Source organism: Rousettus aegyptiacus, unplaced genomic scaffold, assembly GCF_014176215.1.
Source record: "Rousettus aegyptiacus isolate mRouAeg1 unplaced genomic scaffold, mRouAeg1.p scaffold_m13_p_2, whole genome shotgun sequence".
Taxonomy (NCBI): domain Eukaryota; kingdom Metazoa; phylum Chordata; class Mammalia; order Chiroptera; family Pteropodidae; genus Rousettus; species Rousettus aegyptiacus.
Genome location: NW_023416295.1, coordinates 96286662 through 96305733, shown reverse-complemented (window position 1 = coordinate 96305733; position 19072 = coordinate 96286662). Strand labels below are relative to the sequence as shown.

The window sequence follows — 19072 nt, the reverse complement described above, 5'->3', positions numbered from 1 at the left end:
TGCAAGACCACGCAGCTCGGCGGCAGCAGAGCTGGTCTGTGAAGCCAGGCTGCACCCCAGGGCCTGCATCCTGACCCACTACATTGCTCACTGTCACAAGCTGCTTTGATCTTCAGAGACCTGTTAAAGAGTAAGCTGGCTGTGACCAAATCAACAAGTACGCCACTAACAGGGATTGGGTTTTATTTTCCAAATGTGCTGAAATAAACATGCACTGCTCTTACAAAAGAAAATAACAAAACTCATCTAGATGTTCAAGTTCAGCCCACCATCCTGCAACCAAAGGTGTGTCTATTTAAGGACTAGTTGGCCAATCAAAAAGACAGAAAGAGTTGTCCAAAAAATAAAAAGTTGTCTGCAAGAATATGGAAAAACTGGAACTCTCAAACAATACTGATGGGAATGTAAGATGGCACAGCGGCTTTGGAAAATATTCATGACAATTAAAAGGTGGAAACAACTTAACGTCTATCAACTGATGAACAAACAAATGTGGCATGTTCATACGATGGAATATTATTCAGCCTTAAAAAGGAATAAAATTCTGATGTATGCTACAACATGGATTAACCTTAAAAACATTATGTTTAGTGAAAGAAGTCAGTCATAAAAGACTACATATTACATGATTCCATTTATATAATACATCCAGAAAAGGAAAATCTACAGAGACACAAAGTAGATTAATAGTTGTCTAAGGCTGGGGTTGGGGAGATATTGGGAGGATGACAGTGACTGCTAATGGGTAAGGTGTTTCTTTTTGGGGTGATAAAAATGTACTAAAATTGTGGCGATCCTCATACAACTAAGACTATGCTAAAAACCACTGACATGTATACTTTAAGTGGGTGAATTTTATTGTGCATGAATCATATCACAACAAAAAACTGTTTATAAAAAAAGATCTAGTTAGCTATCTTCCTTAATTTTAACACATTACAAGGAATGTCATAAGGGATGGAGATTATGAAATTAAGTGAGGGAAGACAGCGGCTCACAAACTCACTACTTCTTGCCCACATCCAAAATGTGATTCACTCATTCAACCAATATTTATTGAGAACCTACTGTAAGCCATAGTGTAGAATGCACGACGTCAGGGGTCAATAAACTAGAGCCCACAGGCCAAATCCAGCCACCAGGCACAATGCGCCAACCTCTGTGCTAGATGCTAGAGCTATAGGGGAAGGAAAGGGATGAACAGGAACAGTCAGGGTCTCTCTCTGTCCTTGGGGAGTTTACAGACCAGTGAGGAAGACAATTGGGCTCTGAGGACCACGCAGGTGAGATACAATTATAAATGGAAAGAAATGCTGTGAGGGAAAGAACCCACAGACTGTGAGAGCACAGAACAAGGGACTGACCTGGGCCAGGGGTCAGAGAAAGCTTCCTGGCAGATAGACCTGACTCTGAGACCTGAAGATGCAGGAGGAAGCCACATTTACAAAGGCCCTGAGATATGGGGCGTAGGGAGCACATGGCCTGGTGAAAAACTAAAAAGGCCACCAAGGCTGCAGTGCAGAGTGGAGGGCAGGGTCCGCAGGGTAGCCAGGCTCCCATTCCTTCTCCTCCCACCATCCCTCTACCCCCCGACTCCCCCACCCCGTCTATAGTCCCCTGGCCGACCCCTTGCCCCACAGCCCCAGGCCCCATCGCTGGAGACTGTGGGAAGGGGGCTAAGGGCCACCTGACAGTGCTCAGTGTGTACAAACCCTCTGCTCGATGACCTAAGAAGACAGAGGTGGGAGAGCTGATCAACTGAAAAATGTTTCTCACACAGGACACAAAATGAGAAAAAGATGCAATCTCTGACTTCGAAGAGGAAAGAGGCAGTTGAGGAGACAAGCTCTCAAGTCCTCCTCGGCTCTGCTACTCAAACATAATGGCATTCTCTGTTCCCAGTGCCCGGAATGTGCTTCCTCGGGTCGCCCAGAAGACTGGTCCCTTGATTCCTTGAGGTCTCTATCAAATGTAACTTATTTCCCTACCCACTCCACACAAAATAACTCATTCACCCTCTTTCCTTCTCCCCCCTCTTCCCACCCCATCTCCTTTCTCCCTCTCTCCCCCAACCTCTCTCATGCCTAGGCATTCCCTATGCCCTTAACCTTGCTTAATTTTCTCCATCGCACTTAACTCTACCCATTATACAAGGATTTGCTTGTTCATAGAATATAAGCCTTATGGGGCAGGAACTTTGTTTTTATCACTGCTGTATCCCCAGCACCACGACCTGACATAGAGTCAGTTCTCTAATAAATATTTATGGAATAAATGCAAACACAACACACTTACGGAAAATTTAAAACCTAAATTCCTTGATTTATAACCTTGGGCAAGGTATTTCCTTATGGCTCAGTCATACTTCATTGGTAAAATAAAAATAGTAAAAGTATCTACTTCTCAGGTAAATAAGTTAAGGCACATAAATGTTGATTATTACCATCACCTTGTGTTATGGGTCTATTTTGTATCATGCATTAGAAGAGTTTTAAACAGCTATCTCATTTAATTTTCATATAAACCCCATGAGGTAACTTTTATCTGTTAATTCCCTCTTAACAGATGAAGAAACTGAGGCTCAGAGAGACTAGGTAAGTTGTCTGTCCACAATCACACAGTGAATAAGCAGCAGAATTAAAATTCAAACTAACATCACTGGGCTTCAAGGTCTACGCTCCTTTCTGCCCACTTGAAAATGGAAAATGCCAAAGGCGGCTGGAGGGGGAGAGAATGGCATATCCTGGGGCAGTTGGGGCATGCTCATGAAGGAACCGGGATTCACATTCCATACTGAAGGACTAAAAGGACTCAGAGCGGACGAAAGTCATTCTAGGTCAAAAAAGTGGGGTAGGGAGTGAGGCAGTTCTTTTCCACAAGAGACTTAGACTATTGTAATACAAACAAGAGAGGACAATAGTGGAATCACAGGGCTGGCACTCAGATGAAACCTTAGATGCTTCGGGTCCAACCACTTGTTCTACAGAGCAAAAAACTAAGCCAGAGAGGGACCTGTGAACAGTTGTAAAAGCAGTAGACTGTGCCTGTGCTGGTGCTTCCTTTCTAAACCAGATGCGTTCTTATTCGTATTCATTTAATTCCTCTTCAAAAACCATAGAAGTAACACATGCTCGCTATAGCCAGAGAAAACAAGTTTAATGAGAAAAAAGTTGTGTCCCCACCAATATCACCTGTGTTAAACAATTGTATATTTAACAAGTTCAGCATTACACTCAGTGGCTTACATATCAGAACAGAGTTGGAACCTGGGTGAACTGTACTTCTGTTTCCATAATTCCAAGTCTATTTGCAGTTTATTTATTCATTCATTTATTCTGCCAGCAGTTATGAGGATCTCATATATAACAGGCACAGTTCTGGTTACTGGGACTCTGCAAAGAACTTACATAATGAAACCATCCTTCATTCCTTTCCCACAAAAGCAAAAGAAACGTACTCACTGTCTGCTAAAAACAACAATGGGGTAACTAAACAACAACTACATTCCAGCTAAAGCTCTCAGGGAGCACACCCACACTCACCTTGGCTGCCCAACAACCACCCCCCCCACACACACACACACAAACACAAGAAGAAAGAGGCTTTGAAAGCATAAACCCACAATTTCAAAGAGAGCAGAAGGGGAGATGATGATAACAGAATTTTAGAGACTGGAGGGTAGAAGGACAAGTGTTAATTGACATAAGAAACCTAAGGAAGCAGTAGCATCCCAGAGCCCCCAGAAGGCTTAGCATGGCAGCAGGTGGGGCTGCCAGGGGGCCTGATTAAAGTCAGCTTTAGAAAGAGTCCCAAGCCCGACCTTCGTCAGGCAGGTGACTCTCCCTTCCCATCCTGGGGGTTTGTGCTTTGGAAAGGGTAAAATAGAAGGCCTATGGGCTGGGGAAACTGAGCACAGGGAAGTCCAGGGCGCCACACTGAACCTGAGGTTAACTTAAAGGACAGGAAGCCCAGATCTCGGCCCTCTCCCTACTAGGTTCCTGGGCACAAGGGGCAGCCTTAGACCTGTCCAGGTAGATTAAGAGATTCTTCTTCAGGGTATCTTCACGGCTCAAGAGAAAATACTAAGACACTAACTTAATAGGTTCCTAAATAAAACAGGCCTCCCAGGTGTCTGTCTGTCTGTCTGTCTGTCTCTCTCTCTCTCTCTCTCTCTCTCTCTCTCTCACACACACACACACACACACACACACACACACACACACACACACACAGCTTAATACCCCCACGTAAATACAACCAGACCACCAAAGACCACTGAACTTCTAGAGAAAACCTGTCACAGGAAAGACAGAGAAAAAGTGCACGCACGCACATGCACACACATACTATAGGAAATGATGAGAAATAACCTTTCCTCCCAAAAATAAAGCTATCATTAATAGCCTCAGAGAAACAAGAGGGAGTGCATCCATGAAACCAAAACAGGATGCTATTTTTTTAAAAGGTATATTTAGAAAACACAAGAACTCTTAGAAATTAAAAAATATGCTAACTAAAAGGAAAACCTCAAAAGAAGGCCAAAAGAAAGCTAAAAAAAAAAAAAAAAAAATCTCCAGAAACGGGGCAGGACATGGGGGAGAAAAGATTATAAAATTATAGGACCAATCCGGGAGATTCAATATTCAAATTATAGGAATTTCAGAGGAAAGAAGAAAGACAATGGCAGGAACAAATTATCAGTGAAGTAATTCAAGAAAACTTACCAGAACAAAATAATGTGTGGTTCAAGACTGAAAGGTTCCACAGTGCACTGGATGAAAGTACATCCACAAGGCATGTCACTTGTGAAATTTCAGAACACTAGACAGAGAGAAGACTGTTACACAGGACACTGGAGATTCCAAAGAGAAAAATCACGTTATCTACAAATGGTTAAAATCAAAATGGCATTAGACTTCTCGACGGCAACTCTGGAATTCAAAAGAAAATTTAGCAATGCTTTGCACAGAGAAAGATCCCTAGCCTAGACTCCTACACCGAACCAAAATATCAACACGGTGTGAGTGCAGAATGGATACTTCTTCAGATTTGCAAAGCCAACATTTATAAAGCGCCTCCTGTGTCCTACAATGCACTACCTCTGGTGCCTTTCCCGCACTGCGTCCTCGGGGCCAGGATACTCACAGGCTACTCCACCTGACTCAAGGGTACAGAGTGTCTTACGCCTCTCAACGGCTTCAGCACAAGGTGTTACATATGAAACGCACCCAGTCCAACAAAGGGGAGCAAGGAGTGCTTAGTGAAGAAAAACGACATCTAGACTGAATCTTCAAGGATAAATAAAGGATATACAGCATGGCGAAGTTCCAGGCAGCAGGAATATGTGCAAAGGCTTGAGGATGGGTCACAATCCATCAATCTGCTGGCCACAGACAAGAATCCTAGCTGACAGGTGAAACTGAAGCCAGGAACAAACGAATCCACGCCCAAGTGGCACCAGTGATATTAACAGGTATCTGGGTTTATTTTAATCATCTTCTCTAGAGCAAGGTGATAAACAAATCAAAATACAATGAATCTGAGCATGAAGAATGGGGACATGGAGGCAGAAGGCTAGCTCTGGATATGATCTAAGGGTCCCTGGAGCAATCCGACAGCCCCACAGGGCAGAGGCTACCATGAAGCCAGTGCCCGAAACAGGAAACCAGACCTAACTAACATCAAGCATGCAGAGGCCCCAGATAAAGGGCACCTGGGATCTGGGGGATGGGCTGGGGCAAGGAAGTCCTCTGCACTTGAGCCTCCTCCCCCTCTCCCACCACCCCCTGTGAAAGCCAGAGCTTTAAACTCAGAAAGACCTCAGGCTGAGACTGAAAATAAAGGCTCCATCAGCCAAACCACTGAGAATACAATTCATGTCTCCAGACCACCTCCCACCCTTTAACAGTCCTGCCAGGCTAACCTCAGGTTTCCAAACAGATTTTCACTTGCTGAATTTCAAGGTAAGAAGAAACAGCCAAGGATGAATAATGGTCTGGCCCCTCCACCACTCTAACTCAAATATATGGAGGCAGCTTTCCAGATAGCACCTCCACCCCTCAGTGCCTCCTTTCCCCACCCCTGGAAGGACGTGGCTGGCAGCTCAAGTCTAACTGGATTCCCACAGCCCCGATATATGATCTCCTGTTCAGTAGTGGTAGCTTCGGCAGTGGCAGTGAGGTTTCTGAAACAGAAATAAAGTCAGGGCCTATTTGCTTGGCTTCTGTGGCTGGTAACCCGCTGCAATCTGAGCAGCCAAGAAGGAGCCTTTCCTTCCCAAAATGGTCCTTTTACGCACTGCTGTTGAACAATGCATAGTCCTCCCCAAGGCCCTGCCAAGGTGTGGCTCTGCTGATGGTATATGTTCAAGGTCAGGGGAGAGCACTGAGCTCCAGCTCCCAGAACCAGGGCCCAGGCTGGCACAACACAGCCAGGTAGCCCAGCCAGAGGTGCTGCCCTCTCTCTTTTTAGGAATCTCCCTGCTTCCCACCGCTGGGTCCCTGCTTTGCTCATTTCACATTTCACAGATACAACGCCTCCCATTCTGTGGCTCTCAGAACCTGAACCATGTGTGTGTTGTCAGTCTCTCCAAGTTCTCACTGTTCTTTACTATACAGGAGGGGTAAGCTGAGGCAGGGGGTGGGGCAGGCTAAAGGCTGGTGCTGTGGAGACGGCATTGCTGTCACAAACTCATGCCAGGGCAACTGCCAGCTGGGAATGCCCATCTCTGACACATGCACCCCAGACGCAGCACACTGTGGGTATAGAAGACCGTGTGAGTGGGTGAACTAAGCAAGCACATGAGCAAGCATGCACATGTGTGAGAATGCGAGTGTGAACAGCATGTGCTTAAGTCTGTGTATAAGAGTGAGTATACGTGCAATGGTTAATGTGCATATGTGAGGCGGAGAGTAGAGGCGAGTGTATGTGTGAGCAAGCAGGTGTGGAAACAGAAAAGTGTGAACAAGCAAGAGAGACTATGCATTCTGTGTGCATGTGCGGGAGTGAGGATGCAAGTCTGTGAGCAAGCTGTGTGAGAACATAAGAGTGTACATGAACATGAAGTGTGTGTATGTGTGTGTGTGTGTGTGTGAGAGAGAGGGGGGGGGGTGGATGTGGACCACCAGGGCAACTTGAAACAGCTCCCAGTAAGGGCAGGGGGTACCACTCCTTCACCTCCCACAGTCCAGACACCGCAGCACGTGGTAAACACAAATCCAGAAGCCCCAGTGTCCCACCTCTTCACCTCTCCCCTCCTGGCCCCACTCAAGGAGAGCTGCACCCGGGCCTGGGCCTCTGGGTTCCCTCTCTCGCTCCAGTCTTGTCTCACTTTCTACCTCCAGCCTTTTACCCTGCAGCAGGTTTCTTAAAGACAAGGAAAAATCTTCCTTACTTCCTCGGAGAGCGATAAATATGAGGATTATGGAAGTGACATTCTGAAAGTGATCCGAGCTACTTGGAAGAAAAGGTAGATCAAATACAGGACATTCTGGGCCAGACTTCACTCAGAAAGAGAGGGAAGTTCTGTCTCCAAGGAGGGGAAGACCATCTGCAGTGGTCTCCTGCTGCCACCTCAGGGCAATGGGCCTCAGTCAGGAGCACAAAGTCCAGGTCTCTAAGTAACAGAGCTTGTCTAATATGCCAAAGTCAAAGACACAGGGTCTCTGCAGGCCCAGGGAGACTACTGTCTGGAGAAAGGGCACAAATTCTACTTCCCAAGCAGCCTTCCCTCATCTGGAAGCAATTTGCCCCTCCCTGCACCAAACCGGCCAGTTAAAGGAGAAAGCCTGCCCCTCACCCCTCTTCTGGGTGGCCAGCTGAACACCTGAGAGTAGCCAAAGAATGGGCACAGGGTCAGCCTGACTGTCACACCCAGACATTTGCTCTATGTCATCCTAAACGATCTCTCCCTTTGCCCCTGAAAACCGGACAATAGTCGAGAGCACAAACTTTGGAATCAGACTGACATAAGCTGGCAGCTGGCTCTACCAGCCAAGTCTCTATTTTCTCCTAAGTAAGATGGAAATAAAGGTGTCTGGAGTATTGGCTAGGACATCCACATGAGGGGTGTGCCCTGTGCCTGGCACATAATAAGCACCTGACAGACAAGTTATTATCATTGCTGTTGCTGCTACCTGTCTCAGTCAATTGTCTACTAGGGGCCACAGGGATCCTTTTGAAAAGGAAGGCAGGTCTGTCTCTCATTGGTCTAATTCCTCCAGAGGCTCCCACCTCACCCATCATTAAAGCCAAAGCTCTCAAAATAGCCTTCAAGGCCCTATATGAACTGAATTCCATCAGCTTCCCCTTGCTCATTTCACTCCGGCTAGACTAGGCTTGAGCAAGCCCACATGCTCCCCCCTCAGGGCCTTTGCACATCCTGTTCCCTCTGCCCTGGGATGCACCTCCCACAGATATCCACGGGGTTCCCTCCACCATCTTCTTCCATCTCTACTGAAACCTTCTCGAAGTACCCTGTTTACACCATAATCTCTGACCCCTGCCCTGTCCTCCCACCCCCTGCCCTCTTCCACTTCTCTATAGCACCTGTCGTCTTCTGATATACTACAAATTTTAATTACTTATTTATTGTCTGTCTCCCCCACCAAAACATAAGTTCTTGAGGACAGGGATTTTTCTTCATTCCCACGTTCCCAGAGCGTGAATAGTACCTGGCCCAGAGAAGCCCCTAAAATATTTGTGGAACAAATGAATCTCAGGACACTTCGGGTTTATCAAGCTGAGGCTAAGATGAGAAATGCAAGTCCTAAGACCTACTCACAAGTTGTCAGTTCTTTGTGGCTCAGTGACTTCCTCTGAAAAAAAAAGAAATGCTCATTCTAGCTACTTCTCAAGCTCATTATCAGAAGAAAAGGACAATAAGACAATGTCTGGTAATACACTTTGGTGCTTTCATAGTGGGGAGCCCTGTGGAAATGAAAAACCCAAAATCTATTTCTCCAGCAGTATCCCCAGGCCAACTTTCTGTCCCAGAGCCCTGAGTGCTAAGAGGATACCACAGAATGAGATGTACACAGACACATTTCCTGCCTTGAGGAGCTGGACGAGTCAGGTTTGAAGTCCTCTGATGGGCGGACACATCCAGTGCTATTGCCCACCGAATCCCTGCTGCCAATAACCTGCATGCACACAATAGGTACTCAATAAATGTCTGCAAAAGCAGAAATGAGCAAACCCCAAACTGACAATCACATTGAGAATTGAAAGGTCACCAATATAAAAATCGTAAATAAAATATTAGTTCTATTGCAGACAACAACTACAATGGATAAGACTGACAAAAACATATATTTTCATTATTTTCACATAAAGGGCAAGTGTATTCTAAGGCAGATGCTACAGAATTGGTACAGAAAGCCCTGGGGACCGGAGAACAAGTTCAAGAAACCTCTTCAGTGAGTGCATTTCAAGAATTAGGCCAAAATACTGTAGATCATAACAGAATGGACTCCATCAATATTAGTTGTAATTATATCATTGCTTTTATTATTGTCTTGGCCCCCGTCCAATGCAACAAGCAGGAAACTAGGAGACGTAGCACTTAGGTTTCCTATCTAACAGTAAGTGGCTTGAGCACACTGCTTCCCTGCTGAAACTCGCCTTTCTCACCTGTAAAATGGAAGGCGACAGGTTGAGTGGTACACAGTCCTGGACACATGGATGTTGGCACTCTCTTCTCTAGGATGCTTTCATTCGGCCATCAAATGTCTGTTGCATGCCTTCTTTGTACCAGACACCATCCTGACACAGGATGGACTGAGTACATCCAGAGAGCCATGCCCTTCTCTCTGGAGCACTCGTTCCAGTGTGAAGCTGACTCTGTGAGCCAAATGCAGTAAGCTTCCAACCCTCAGGTATATCGGTTTCCAAATAACATTCCCTTTCCTCCTATGGGAGAAAGGACTCTCATTTGCTAAGGGTCCCGAGCTTTTGCTGAGGAAGAGGCTAAGTCTATAGTGTTTAGGACAGTGAACTCTGCTCTGGGAAGTCAGGCGCCTCAGACACTAAAGGACATCCTGCAAAAGAGCCCTTCCTCCAGCTCCTTCGCATTTTTCAGAGAAAGAAACTCAGGCTTTGCTCAAGTCAAAATTGTGGACAAGGCTCTAGTGGACAAGGCTAAGAGGACCAGAGAACCCCAAGTCCCCAAGAGTGCTCCTCCACATGCATGACAGTGCCTGGCTCGGCTAGCTGAAGGGGAGAGGAGAAGCACATCAGGAGAAAAGGTCTCAGGAGCTTGAGGCCCCTGGGGCAAAGCCAAGGCACTCAGCTGCTGGAAGCTCTCATCTCAGTCCTCCTTTCTGCAAAGCCCTGGCCCCAGAGGCCACCCAGCTATGACTTAACGCCCTGGGCCCAAAGGCTGCTTCAGCAACAATGAGGGGCCAAGAAGCCACCTCAGATTCCCCTAGCAGACTACTGAGATTTTAAGTTACCTGACAAAGGCTCCTCTCACAGCGAGGTTGGGCAATAGCTTCAGGGAAGCAGAAGACGGTCCACTGGCTTATAACCCCTTCTGTGTTGCCTGCTCCACCTTCCTCCACTGAGCTGCGCGCGCGCACACACACACACATACACACACACACACACACCCCTTCCTGGGGTGAAATCTTATTTGGAGCTCTCTGGAAGCCTTCTTAAAAATGGAAAAAGGCAGGTGCTTGAAGATTCTCTCAAGGCCTCTGCCAGGACCAAACCTAAATGAGCCTCCAGAGTGGACAGTGTACTGTCCAGGGAAGAGAGAGGTCCAATAGAGAAAGAGACATGAGACTTAATAAGCCAATGAACAACATATCAAGAGCAGCAGTGTCTGTTTAGAGCAATGTGCACGAGTGCTGAGAGCGGCTGCAACAAGGCAGGCGGGAGGCAAGAGAACGACGGGCTAACCAGTCAGCCACTGTGTCAGAGGCACTGTTCATCCCGACGCAGGAGACAACTGGACAAGGTACTGACATAAGGAGCCAGCCCAGATCAATAGGGTACCAGTTAGGCTGAAGTCAGAATGATAGAGACAAGCACAGACATTGGACAGCTAGCATGCAAGGCCCAAGAAGAAATCCACTTCTAGAAAGGATAAAGGGGTGTAAGGAATTACACAAAACAAGTCAGGGGCACATTCCAGGTGTGTTTTCAGAATGTGTGTGTATGTATAGGTCAGAGATGGAGAGTGGCAAGGAGGGATGAATCATGGGTCTCAGAGGGAGAAGAAAGATTTAGAATCACTGAGGAGAAAGGAATCTTAGAGATTGTCTCACACAATATATCTAACCTTAAAACACCAAACACAAAATTCCTGATCAATAAATACCAGTTCTTGCTTAAACTCCAGCAGTGATAGGGGCTCACTACCTCCCAAGGTAGCTCATTCCTCTGCTGGATGGCTCTGCTGTGAGAAAGTGCTTCCTGGAACTGGACCCAAATCTTATCTCCTGGAATCCCTGGCCCATAGGTCCTAGGTTTGGCCTTTTGAAGCCAGAGAATACATTTAATCCCTCCTCTTCCAGATCAATCCTTCACATATTAGAAAACCATTATTGAAACCCCCTCCCCATAACACTTCGTAAAAAGATTTTCAGACAAAATGAATATTCCCAAATCCTTCGTCCAATTCCCATGTGGTACAGTTTCTACCACCTTAGTGACAAATTCAGATTTTCCAGTGTCCCAGTCAGAATTAACAAAGCCCAATGCTGCAAATGTGGTAGGAGCTCCACAGAGCACAAAAAGTCTCATCTGGGAGCTGAGCTCCATACCCAGGGTGATACTGTTCTTCTCAGCAGCCACATGGTGTGGTTAGCTTACATTTTCTTCAACTGATTCATTCAGTCGATAAACATGAGCGCCTACTACATGCCACGCACTGAGCTAGGTACAAGGGATACTATGTGGGATATAAAACCGAAAGCAACAAACAAGACAAACAAACAAAAACTCACAGACACAGACAACAGCTTAGTGCTTACCAGAGGAAAAGGGGGGAGGAGGAGAGGTAGAAAAGAGTAAAGGGGGTCAAATATATGGTGAGAGGAGGAGTTCTGACTTCAGGTGGTGAACACACAATGCGATATACAGATTGCGTTATAGAATCGTACACTTGAAATCTATATAATTTTATTATCCAATGTCACCCTAATAAATTTAATTTAAATAAAGAAAAAAAGAAAAATGCCATTGCATCTTCGTGCTCAGGGAGACAGCCTACTCGGAGAGATTTAAAAAAAATAAAACAGATAAAACTGTGGGGAAAGGAACATGCTGCTAATGGGGTCTTGCAGGAGGCTGACTAGAGATACCTCCCGCAATGAGAAGGACGATGGCTGAGGTTGGTCTTCCAAGACGGCGGGACTTCTGCTTACGGCCATGGGAACTGGAATTACCCTCCCCGCTTGAACAGCCAAAACACTGGACAGAATACATGAAATGACTGCTTCAGAGGTTGGACAACGGGCAACATCTGAGAGAAAGGAACATGAGAGTGAGTCCTGTGACTGCCCAGCGTGAGGCCTAGTGGCAGCTTCCACACAGCAACATAAGAGGAGGAATCCAAACGGCGCCCACTGGTCCCACCACATTGAGGAAATAGAAATTCGAGTTCACGGAGCTAGAATTTTTATGGCAGAATACTGGAGACAAGGGGCCTGCGCAGAGAGTGCTCTAGAGATCTGCAGAAGAGGCCCCTTGACTCTGGCTGATCTGCAGATATGTGGGGTGAAGCTCCACAAGACTGAGAAAAGAACCAATGGAAAGCAACAAGCCGAACAATTTGTGGAACTCACACAGAGCCGGAAAGAGTTCACATTCCCACCTGCGAGAGTGGAGAGACCTCATAATACACAGGGCACTGGATAGAATCTTCAGAAGGGTGATGCCTTAGTAGTGAAGCTAAATTAGCCCAGACTAAAAGCTGGATCCACCCTAGCAAAGCTTAAAAGCAAGCCTCAAAAGTATTAAACTGATCCTAAGCAATTTAAATGCATGCCAGGATCAAGTCCAATACTATTTAAAGAAATAAAACAAAATCCAGCAACATTAAATTCACGACGTCTGACATTCAATCAAAAATTAGCAGGCATTCAAAGAAGCAGAAAAATATGACCCATAACCAGGAGAAAAATCAGTCAATAAAAAAGACCCAAAAATGAAAGAGATGGTGAAACTAATAGACAAGGACGAAAAACAGTTATTATAAGTATGTACCACCTGCACAAGAATGTAGAGGAAAACATACAACTAATGAGAGAAATGAAAGATATAAAAGTTTCAAATGGTAATTCTAGAGATAAAAAATACAACATCTGACATAAAAAATACACTGAATGAGAATAATTAACATCAGATTAGACACTGCAAGAGAAAAGATCATTGTACTTGCAGACACAATTGAAACTCTCCAAAATAAAACACAGAAAGAAAAAAGACTGAAAAAAATTAACAGAGCATCAGCAAACTATATGACAATATCAACAGTCTAATATACTTGTAACTGGAGTTCTAGAAAGAGAGGAGAGAAATGGGAACAGAAAAATACTTGAAGACAAAAACTTTCAAATTTGCTAAAACAATACAGATAAGAGATAAAACAAGGCAGGATAAGATAGGCAATGAAAAACTAGCATCTGCATGGTGGGCAGAGGGAGGAGGGGCCACAGGTAACTTGGCATTACAGAAATTAAAGAGACAAAGTGGCTCTAAGTGGGAAGTAATGAGACTCAACAGGGCAAGTACCAGTTCACAGCAAGCTTTGCATTCCTCACTCAGTCGCTTGGACCTCATCCTACAGGCCAAGGGCAACTGTTTTTTTGAACCTAAAGAGTCAGGCTTCGCAGTTCTAAGTAAGAAGGTCCAGAGAACAGAAGAGAGGTTTGAGGCCTTGTTTTAACATCTGAGTCCTCAGCCTACCTCCAAGGCAATGACCCAGCTGAGATGTCCACCCTTGGACCCCATTTGGAACAAACAAGGCAACAAAAACATCCTACCCATCTGAAAATGTTCTTCCTGGAATCAGGTAACTCTTAAGCCAGAAAAGACTTCAGGAATCACACTCTTCCGTTTACAGGTGAAAAAAGTTAAGGACCAGAGAGAACTGACATGACTAGCCCAGGGCCAATTAGATGTCCTGACTCCCAGTGGACTGCTTTTTCCCCTGACCCACTCTGCCAGCTACAGTCCCCACTGCCCCAGCACTGTGGGCTGCTCTGGATGATGTTAGTGAGTCTGTGAATGTCCATACATGCTTATCTCTACATACCCACTCTCCTCCAGAGCAATGGCAGATTCCCGGCGCCACTGAGCTCCTGAACTTCTGTTCAGCAGGTCCTCTGTATGTGTCTCCTTCACATGCACTGAGCAAAAGTGGGTCTAGGCCTGACTCTGGGGAAGGGAGGAAGAGATTAAGCTCCCCAAGGACCGATGGCTAGAGCTGTCCTGAGGCTGCCTAAGTCTGACAGGGAACAAAAGACACAGAGAGATACAGAGAGCCTGGCCCACTAACCTAGCCACGGGGTGTTACCCTAAGAGACAGGGATGGACTGACTGGTGGGGAGGGACAGTCCCCTGGCCTCTAAGCCCTACTCTCTTATCAAATTGGCCCTGAGACATGCACTGTGCTTACCACCCCATCCTCCCCAGGGGAGGAAGAGGAGACTGTCTTAACTCTCCTACCCCTCCCCAAGGCGGGCACCCTCCCTCAAACTCAGATTCATTGCAGGCTCTAGGTTGAGTGGCACCTCTTTACAGGGGTTAAGAATGAGCAAATTCTTGGGCTATTCCTGGAGCCTTGATTTTTATCATCCTTCCATTCTGGTCGATTCTGAGAGGCCAGCAGCCCGGAATGCCAGAGAGATCTGAGCCTGGCCCACCAAACCCAAAATAACCCCACACGTGCCTCTCTCAAGTCCTCACGGATCTGGCCATTTTGGGTGCAAGTTCTCCTACAAAGCTGAGATCTTTGAGGTGCCCCTGGGCAAGTGAGGAGGATGGAAGCAGGCGTAGCTCTCGGGGAGAAGAAGAGAGAGAACCCAGCCTTGGGATCAGAACATCCGGCTCTAGGCTCCTCTGCTCAACTGCCTGGAGCTCCTGGGATAACCAGCCTCAGTTTCCTCAGTTTTGAAACTTCCAAGCTGTGGTCTCCTCTTCCCTACAACTTTCTCTCTACCTCCTTGAGAAAGGCAGCCTAAGGCTCCCTCCCAGAGCTACAGACCCCTTTAGTAAGGAGCTTTTGCCTTAAAAGAAGTCCTGACTCCTCCCCAGAGACATTTCAAACCTCTGTGGTTATGAAGATGAATGGCTTTAAATCAAGCAAGTACTCAAAGTGTCCTAGGGCAACTAGATTAGGGACACATTTATTTTTATATCACGAATGCAGTATTCATTCATTCAGAAAATATTTGAGTGCCCACCGGGTGGTAGGCAATGCGAAAACAGGCAACGCGTCAGTGGAGGGGAAAACCAAGGCCTCTGCTCTTCAGAGAAGGAATAAAGAAACAGAGACCGAGGTGAGCCATTAGCTGTGTCCCTGCCTATCTGAGACACCCGTAGGGCCTGTACATGTCCTGAGTGTGTTGTTAGTTCTCTAGCAGCGTAAACGCTGATTGGAATCCTGGGGAATGGGGAGGGTGCCATGGCTGCCAGGTCTCAGAAACACTCAAGGTCCACAAAACAATTCCATACACCAGCGACCGATGCTCCTATGAGAATCTGATGATCTGAGGTGGAGCTGAGGCGGTGATGCTAGCGCCGGGGAGCAGCTGCAAATACAGATGAAGCTTAGCTCACTCCTCTGCCGCTCACCTCCTGCCGTGTGGCCTGGTTCCTGACAGGCCATGGACCACTACCAGTCCATGGCCTGTACTACTAGGTTTAGGATGTAGCTGCATCTACACTTGACATGAACTAAGACTGGATTAAGGATACTTGATTTAAAACCACCGCCACCACAAAATAGATAGTGTCTTTTTTAAAGCTGCACCATCCCCTTTCTAGGAATGCCTGTAAGGATATTTTGGAAATAACTGGCAAGTGCTAGGGGAAAGCAGATGGGGATGTGAGTCTAAAGGAGAAAGGACCTGCAGTCTGAAGGATCGTCTTCCACCTTCCCCTTCTCCCCGGGGTCAGGGGGGTGCTCACCCTCATAAGCCTACCACCCTCCGCCATCTCGGCCTACAAAAACATGGTCAAGTCCCTCCACCTATGCTGATGGGCACAGCACCACCAGAGCCAGGTGCAATGAGGACCAAGGAAACCGTGCTGCCAACTCGTCCCCCAGAACTGGAAACAATTCCATAGCTTCCCCTCTTGGCATAAGCGGGTCCTGTAATCAGTATTAGCATCCCAAATGCCAGCAGCACCAAAAATATCCCCAGAAGAGCAGAAAATATGCCTGGCCCAGGTGCCCCAGAGCTGGGACTCTGCTTTTCCAGGTGCATCAGACCCAACTGGAAAGTCAGAATACAGCCCTGAGGAGGGTGAGGCCCACCTTGCCTGACCTCCAGCCCGCAGTGTCCAGGCCAAGAGCAGGCTCAAAACATCCAGCCGTTCACTCAGCCCTGGGCACGGTGGCAACAGGGACGAGCACCCGTTTCTAACTTCTGCATTAGCAGGTAGAGCTTGGCCCCTTGGGGAAGCCACACATATATTCCAGAGATGTGGCTGCTGTTTTTTTTAAAAAACAGTCCTCAGAGACCAAGGCATTGTCCACTGAGCACTCCCAGTAAACAGTCATCCTTATCCTACAGGGATACACGAACTTGTAAAATGACAGAGTCATTTGGATAAGCAGTGAGGAAGGTGGAGAATGAAACTGCGCAACATCATTTTTATGCCAAATTGAGTGTGACTGAAAGGCAGTGAGAATTCCGCTGGATCAAGGCAGGCATCTCCTTTGAGTCTAACAGAAAGGGCTCTGGCTGCATCTACGAACGATCTCATCCCTTCCTACTTGGCCTTCAGAATCCACACCTAGTGCCATGGATGCTGCAGGACTGAGACCTGGGGGATAGTGGGAGAACCAGACAAAACAGAGAAGACAGTTAGTAGCCGGGAACAGAAACGGTTGGGGATTCACCTGTCCCACATCAGCTCAAGCTCTCTTACCACACTGAGCACCTGGCCCAAAAGATGCCTGAGACCCTTAAAGAATCAAAGGGCTCAATAATTCCTTGTTGATGAACTGATACCATGACTCATGAGTACGCTGAAGTGTGAATCCATCCTCACGGCCACAGAGACCCAGAAATGTGGGGGGGGGGGGGGGGGGGGAAGGGGGCTGGGCAGAAAAGTTTGGAATCAGACAAGGGCCTCTTCGGTCTCACTTATAGGAAATTAACTTCCTATATGCCTCAAACTGGCAAACTTGGAGCAGGCTGAGGGTCTCCGTCAAGTTTTTCCAATTCTTTGGCCAAAAGGAATTGCTGAGGTTTCTTGTCTTGTTTGTGATGCCAGATTTCTCAAAGGTTTACAGAGTCAGCTGTACGCATTTTCATCAACACTAAGTACTGGTACACATTAAGTCCATAGGCTGATCAGATATCATTAACCCTGCAACAGTAGCACGATGCTGGCCCCTGAAGTCACCCAGATGCCTCAGGGTAGCTCCCAAGTGTGGCAAAGCTCCTTCCCACCCACAGTCCTCACCAAGTCCTCTTGCTACGCTGGGTCAGTTCTTCCCCAGCACAGTCGAGGAGGAGAACAGCCAAGAGGCTGAGCCATGCAGTGTGGACCGCACTGTTTCACAAAGAGCAAAACTTTCAGCCACAAACATTTCTTTTCTAAGAGATGCTGAGACAGAGCAGGGAGAAAATAAAATGCCAAGGGGTTTTCAAATGCAAAAGCCCACTCAGCCTTTGTTCTTATTTGATGAATGCCCAAAGCGGATGACAGGCAAGAGAACACTGTTGTACTAGGAAAGTGTATTTCATCAAGACTGGCCTGAGACCTCCAGGGAGAGGTAAGTTTGACGAATGATTTACGCTGGGAGGACTTCTCCACCAGCAGCTCCACGGCAGCCTCCTCTCAACCAGGGCTGGGGATTCATTAATGACCTGGAGCTGGCTCTTCCCTGCCTGTTTCCTTCTGCCTCCCCGCCACTTGTGATTTCACAGGAGATAGAGCTACCAAGGCAGGTAATAAGAAACCTATAAAACGAATACATTGTAGGAAGTCAAAACGTTAAATTCACTGTGAGTTTCCTGAGAAGGAAAAGTGAAGTCTGAGGATTATACAGGCCTGGGTCATCTTGTGTCACATCTAAAGTTACGATGGGATGGAGAGAGTCTGAAGCAGCGTAGATGCAGAATTTGGTAGGTGAATGAATGAATAAAATCATAGCAAAGGTCTGGATCTGGAGTGGCCGGCTGGCTTTCTTAAAGACCTGTCACTCACTCACTCACATTCTTCAAAGATGCCATGAAAATTAGCAGAGGAAGGTACTGAGCAGCCAGCTCCTGGCAAAGGGCAGGAAGGCTCCAGCTCCACTTCTACAGCTCCGGTAGCCCCAGCAGGAGAAGCTGTCTACAACGATGCCCAAATCCTAGACTACCCGCCCAAGCCCTGCCAGCACAAGCCCTATGTACCCACGTAAGCATGCAGAATCCTCGTCAAACACCATCTCTGACCCAAGAGGAAGATTATATGTCCTGCCCTTGCCAATTGCCCTAGTTGACCCATCTGGGGAAAAGATTGGGCTGGGAAGGGGCTTGTGCTGTCTTCCAAAGGTCCCAAATATGCTAATTCTCTTCTTCTGAAAGCATCTATACCCTCCCACCCCTGAATACGTATGTCGTTGGGGTGACTTTGCCAGTCCTCCCACCAAGAGTGTAGTCTTGTCTTTCCCCCCAACCCTGGGGTTCCAGCTGGTCCTGTGACTTGCTCTGACCAAACGGCAGATAAATATTACACTGTGAGATGTCAGAGCCTAGATCTCGAGAGGTCTTGGAGATGTAGTTTTCAACTAAAAGGCTAGCTTCCCTGAGAATGAGAAACCACATGGGAGAAGAGAGGCCCAGCTGAGAGCCGTACCAATCACCAGACACAAGAGAGGCTCTCTTGGACCATCCAGGCC

General features: G+C 46.9%; 1 protein-coding gene across 3 annotated transcripts in view; it reads right to left on the bottom strand.

Annotated features, from left to right (window-relative positions):
• Positions 1-19072, bottom strand: part of TSPAN9 (tetraspanin 9) — a 187161-nt gene that overhangs the window by 158072 nt on the left and 10017 nt on the right. The window contains exon 2 of one of the 3 annotated variants that reach the window (XM_016130117.2): positions 4725-4821. The exons of 1 other annotated variant lie outside the window; for it this stretch is intronic. The gene's annotated coding sequence lies outside the window, so the exon portion shown is untranslated. Of the gene's footprint in view, positions 1-4724; positions 4822-14263; positions 15704-19072 lie in introns of those variants that run through there. One more of the 3 variants, XM_016130114.2, reaches the window with a different exon arrangement.